The sequence below is a fragment of the Vulpes lagopus genome, chromosome X, assembly GCF_018345385.1.
Source record: "Vulpes lagopus strain Blue_001 chromosome X, ASM1834538v1, whole genome shotgun sequence".
In the NCBI taxonomy this organism is placed as follows: Eukaryota; Metazoa; Chordata; class Mammalia; order Carnivora; family Canidae; genus Vulpes; species Vulpes lagopus.
Genome location: NC_054848.1, coordinates 57,777,919 through 57,784,252, shown reverse-complemented (window position 1 = coordinate 57,784,252; position 6,334 = coordinate 57,777,919).

The window sequence follows — 6,334 nt, the reverse complement described above, 5'->3', positions numbered from 1 at the left end:
GAGGCAGAGACACAGACAGAGGGAGAAGCAGGCTCCATGCAGGGAGCCCAAGGTGGGACTCTATGCCAGGTCTCCAGGATCACACCAGGCTGAAGGCAGCGCTAAACCACTGAGGCACCCAGGCTGCCCATCAACTTACCAACTTTTAATGTCCATAGACATTAAAAGTCACATTAAAGTGAGAATTGAGAAATATATACACCCATTTAACTGCCACCCCAATTAAGAAATAGAATATTTTTATCACTCCAAAATATTGTCTCACGCTCCTTATACAAGTCTCAGCCTCAGGGGTGCCTGGGTGGCTCAGCAGTTCTGTGGCTGCCTTCGGCTCAGGTCGTGATCCCCGGGTCTGGGATCAGGTCCTGCATCGGGCTCCTGCGGGGAGCCTGCTTCTCCCTCTGCCTGTGTCTCACTGCCTCTCTCTGTGTGTCTCTCATGAATAAATAAATCTTTTTTAAAAAAGAAACTCCCAGCCTCAGGAAACCACTGATCTGTGTTTGGTCATAACTGGTTAGTTTTTTCTTTTGCAGAATTGCAGTGAGTGAAATCATGCAATATGTACTGTTTTATGTCTAGCTTTTTAAACTCAGCATAGTTTTTTTGATTCACCCATATTTTTTCATCCATGTTGTTATTTGTATCAGTATTCATGCTTTGTAAAAACAGGTGTGTTGGAGTATTCTTTATATACCATGAAATAGGTAAACTATGATGCATTCATTTGATTGGAATACTGTACAGCAATAAAAAGGAATGAACTAGGAAGAAAGAGAATTTACCAAGTTCCCCATTCCACCATTCTGAAAGTCTAACTCCTTCTATTTCATTACTTTATATTGCTGTATATATCATTTTGTATGTGTATGGTGTGAGGTAGAGGTTATGGTTTGCTTTTCTTCCCATATAAATATCCAGCAGTTCCAGTACTATTTGTTAAAAACACTAACAGCTCTCCATTGAATTTCCTTTGTACTTTTTAAAAGAGATTTATTTATTTATTTATTCATTTATTCATTTATTTATTTAAGAGACAGAGAGAGTGAGCACATGTGGGAGGGGCAAAGAGAGAAAGCAGCTCAAGCACACTCCATGCTGAGCATGGAGCCCAACAAAGGGCTCAGTTTCACAACACTAAGGTCACAGCCCGAACTGAAATCAAGAGTCAGGCGTTTAACCAACTATACCACTCAGGTGCCCCTCCTTTGTAATTTTGTCAAAGATCAAGTGAAATAAAATATTTACAAATCATATATTCACCAAAGAATATACAGATAACTTTCTAAACTCAACCATGAGAAAACAACCCTATTTTTTAATGGACAAGAGACTTTAACAGATGCTGCATCAAAGAAGATATACAGTTGGCAAACACACAAAAAAAGAGGTTCAACATTAATAGCCATTCGTAAAATCTAAACTAAGAACATAGAATATGGGGGTGCCTAGGTAGCTCAGTTAGTTAAGCATCTGACCGTGGCTCAAGTCATGATCTCAGGGTCCTGGGTTTGGGCCCCATTTCTGGTTCCACGATCAGCAGGGATTCTGCTTCTCCCTCTGCCTCTCTCCTTGCTTGTGCTCTCGCTCTCTCGCTCTCTCTCTCTCGCTCTCAAATAAATAAAATCTTTAAAAAAACAAAAAAGAACATGGAAAATGTACAAATGACTAAAAAGCACATGCAAACATTCATCGCTTATCAGAGAAATGCAAATAAAGACCACTACATATCTATCAGGTGGCTAAAATAAAAAGTATTTATGTCAAATGCAAGTGGGAATGCAGAGAATATGATAAATGTTAAATGCTGGTGAGGATGTATCAACCTAACATCTCTCCTATATTGATGATTAAAATGTAAAATGGTACAGCCACTCTGGGAAATATTATTAAACTTTTGTAAAACATTAAGCAGAGAGACTACTTCCAGAATGAAGGCATGAAATGCTCCATGAATCCTCTTCCCAGAGAAACAATCATAACTGGCAAAGATTATTTTTTTTAAAATAACCATTTAAAAGTCTGGAAATTTTCTTAAGGGCATAGAGCAAATGAAGAGATATTTATTCAAGAAAATCTACTAAATCTTGGTAAAAGCAGTGAGAATCTAAGCTCAGTGAAATAAGCTCCACTGTGAGCATGTAAATCAAAGATGATAGGGTTTCTTTTCAGGAGGGGTAGGCAACCAGCATGTCTCATTTTCCCCAGATTCATGTTGTAGCTCTATGCTAACCAAGCATGATTGAGAGGATGGAGTTTCCTTCTCTCAACCAGACTTAACTAATAGTATGGAAGCTCTAACCTAAGCATGACAGGCCAAAAACACTTGTCTCCTATAACCCACACCCCAGCTGACTTATAGAATATTTTCCATACCAAGAAAGGCAAGACATACTGCTTATAAAGCAGGTGTGTCACTCTGATACAGATCACTGTTCCAACCCCAGCTCTGGATCAGTGACACAGATTTTGTTCAAGGACAGTCAAAAGAATAGAGAACTCTAAACTCTCCCAAAGGGAACTGACTTTATTTGGAATACATTGTGGGGAAGTTCAAGCCAAAGGATACTCTTGAGGAATGCCTGAGTGGCTCAGCAGTTGAGCACCTGCCTTTGGCTCAGGCTGTGATCTGTGGTCCCAGGATAGAGCCCCTCATCGGGCTCCTGCATGGAGCCTGCTTCTCCCTCTGCGTGCATCTCTGCCTCTCTCTGTGTGTCTCTCATGAATAAATAAATAAAATCTTTTTTAAAAAGGTGCTCTTGAAACACTGGAGATTTTTGTGGTAAGCAAAGAAGAAGCTAGTAGCTTCATGAGAACACAACAAACTAACTATATAGACCAATTTACTAGAGAGATTGAGGGAAAGACAGCTAAGAAAAGCCCTCCTGGAGTCAAAGCAAAACTCAAAGGCTGGCCTCAAAGCTACCTCTGCAAAGGGGTCCAAGTTTAATTGGATCAGATTGAGGAGCAACGTATGCCACAGGGCATTGTTGAAAACAGTAGGGCAATTAGCCAGCAATTAGTGGTGCCTAACAGCTCTCTATGTTACTAAAAAAAGGCAGACAGCTTAACAGATCAGAGAAAGAGACAAAAGGAGCTCCGCAAAATCACTGTTATTTCAGAGTGACTGCTTGCATGCCTAAAACTATGCCTTCAGAAGAATTACATTAAAATTTGCACATTATATGGGAAACAGACTTCACTAAAATAGGACATCCATATCACTAAACAAAAATATAAACAACAATAACAAAAAAGCCTAAGCAAACAACAGTAACAATAAACCTCAGAGAGGGTCAGTATACAGTTGTCACAATATCTTAGCTCAAATAGCCAGTTTAAAATATAAATACATATTAGAAATGAAAAAATAGGAAAGTATAACTTGTACACAAGAAAGGAGGCAGAAACTGAAACTGACAGTGAGAGAGGCTTGATGTTAGATTTGGTAGACAAAGATTACAGATTTGCTATTATAATAAATATGCTCAAAGAACTAGAGGAATTAATATCCAAAATCTATAAAGAACTTATAAAACTCGGGCAGCCCCGGTTGCTCAACAGTTTAGCGCCGCCTTCAGCCCAGGGCCTGATCCTGGAGACCCAGGATCAAGTCCCACATCAGGCTCCCTGCATGGAGCCTGCTTCTCCCTCTGCCTGTGTCTCTGCCTCTCTCTCTCTCTCTTTCTCTCTCTCTCTCTCTCTGTCTCTCATGAATAAATAAATAAAAATAAAATCTTTTTTTTAAAAAGAACTTATAAAACTCAACACCCCAAAAATGAATAATCCAATTTAAAAATGGACAGAAAACATGAATAGTTTTTGAAATAAGACATGCAGTTCACCAACTGACACATGAAAAGATGCTCAACATCACTAATCATCAGGAAAATACAAATCAGAACTATCATGAGCTATTACCTCACACATATCAGAATGGCTAAAATCAACAACACAACAAACAACAGGTGTTGGTGAGGATACAGTAAAAGGGGAACCCTCCTCCACTGTTAGTGGAAATGTAAACTGGTGCAGCCACTTTGGAAAACAGTATGGAGGGTCCTCAAAAAGTTAAAAATACAGCCACCCTATGACCCAGCATTTGCATTACTAAGTATTTAAAGTAAGGATGCAAAAATACTGATTCAAAGGGATACATGAATCCTGCTGTTTATAGCATTATCAACAATAGGCAAATTACAGAAAGAGCCCAAATGTTCATTAACTAAAGTAATGGACAAAAAGATACGGTGTGAATATACAATGGAATATTACTCAGCCATAAAAATAATGAAACTTTGCCATTTGTAATGACATGGAAGGAACCAGAGAGTATTATGCCAAGTGACATAAGTCAGTCAGTGAAAGATAAATACCACGTGATTCCACTCATAAGTAGAAATTAAAAAACAAAACAGATGAACATAGCAGGGGAAAGAGGCAAACCATGGTAGACTCTTAATCATAGAAAATAAACTGAGGGTTACTGGAGGCGAGGTTTGTGGGGGAATGAGTAAAACAGGTGATGGGAATTAGGGAGTGCACTTGTGATGAGCACCAGGAGTTGTGTGGGAGTGCTGAATCACCATATTATACACCTAAAACTAATATTATACTGTTTATTAACTAGCTAGATTTTTTTAATTTTTAAATATTTTATTTATTAACTCATGAAAGACATACAGAGAGAAGCAGAAACATACAAAGAGGAAGATTGAGGGAGCCTGCTGCAGAACTCAATCCCAGGACACCGGGATCATGCCCTGAGCTGAAGGCAGATGCTCAACCACTGAGCCACCCAGGCATTCCAACTAACTGGAATTTAAATAAAAACTTAAAAAAAGAACTAGATCTTTCATCCATTTTGAGTTTATCTTTGTGTATGGTGAAAGAGAGTGGTATAGTTTCATTCTTCTGCATGTGGATGTCCAATTTCCCCAGCACCATTGATTGAAGAGACTGTATTTTTTCCAGTGGATAGTCTTTCCTCCTTTGTCGAATATTAGTTGACCATAAAGTTGAGGGTCCACTTCTGGATTCTCTATTCTGTTCCATTGATCTATGTGTCTGTTTTTGTGCCAGTACCATGCTGTCTTGATGACCACAGCTTTGTAGAACAACCTGAAATCTGGAATTGTGATGCCCCCAGCTATGGTTTTCTTTTTTAATATTCCTCTGGCTATTCAGGGTCTTTTCTGATTCCACACAAATCTTAAAATAATTTGTTCCAACTCTCTGAAGAAAACGCTTTTCATTACTATGTACATATGACAATGCTCATGCTCTTTGGCTGTAAACACTCATTAATTTTTGAAGATTTTTATCTTTACTCAAAATGGATGAAAGATCTAAATGTGAGACAAGACTCCATCAAAATCCTAGAGGAGAACACAGGCAACACCCTTTTTGAACTTGGCCACAGTAACTTCTTGCCTGATTCATCCATGAAGGCAAGAGAAACAAAAGCAAAAATGAACTATTGGGACTTCATCAAGATAAGAAGCTTTTGCACAGCAAAAGATACAGTCAACAAAACTAAAAGACAACTTACAGAATGGGAGAAGATATTTGCAAATGACATATGAGATAAAGGGCTAGTATCCAAGATCTATAAAGAACTTATTAAACTCAACAGCAAAGAAACAAACAATCCAATCATGAAATGGGCAAAAGACATGAACAGAAATCTCACAGAGGAAGACATAGACATGGCCAACAAGCACATGAGAAAATGCTCCTTATCAGTGGCCATCAGGGAAATACAAATCAAAACCACAATGAGATACCACCTCACACCAGTGAGAATGGGGAACATTAACAAGGCAGGAAACCACAAATGTTGGAGACGATGTAGAGAAAGAGGAACCCTCCTGCACTGTTGGTGGGAATGTGAACTTTCTAGAGTGGTGCAGCCACTCTAGAAAACTGTGGAGGTTCCTCAAAGAGTTAAAAATAGACCTGCCCTATGACCCAGCAATTGCACTGTTGGGGATTTACCCGAAAGATACAGATGCAATGAAACGCCAGGACACCTGCACCCCAATGTTTATAGCAGCAATGTCCACAATAGTCCAACAGTGGGAGGAGCCTCGGTGTCCATCGAAAGAAAAATGGATAAAGAGGATGTGTTTTATGTATACAATGGAATATTACTCAGCCATTAGAAACGACAAATACCCACCATTTGCTTCGACGTGGATGGAACTGGAAGGTATTATGCGAAGTGAAATAAGTCAATTGGAGAAGGACAAACATTATATGGTCTCATTCATTTGGAGAATATAAAAAAAAGTGACAGGGAATAAAGGGGAAAGGAGAAAAAAAAGGGTGGGAAATA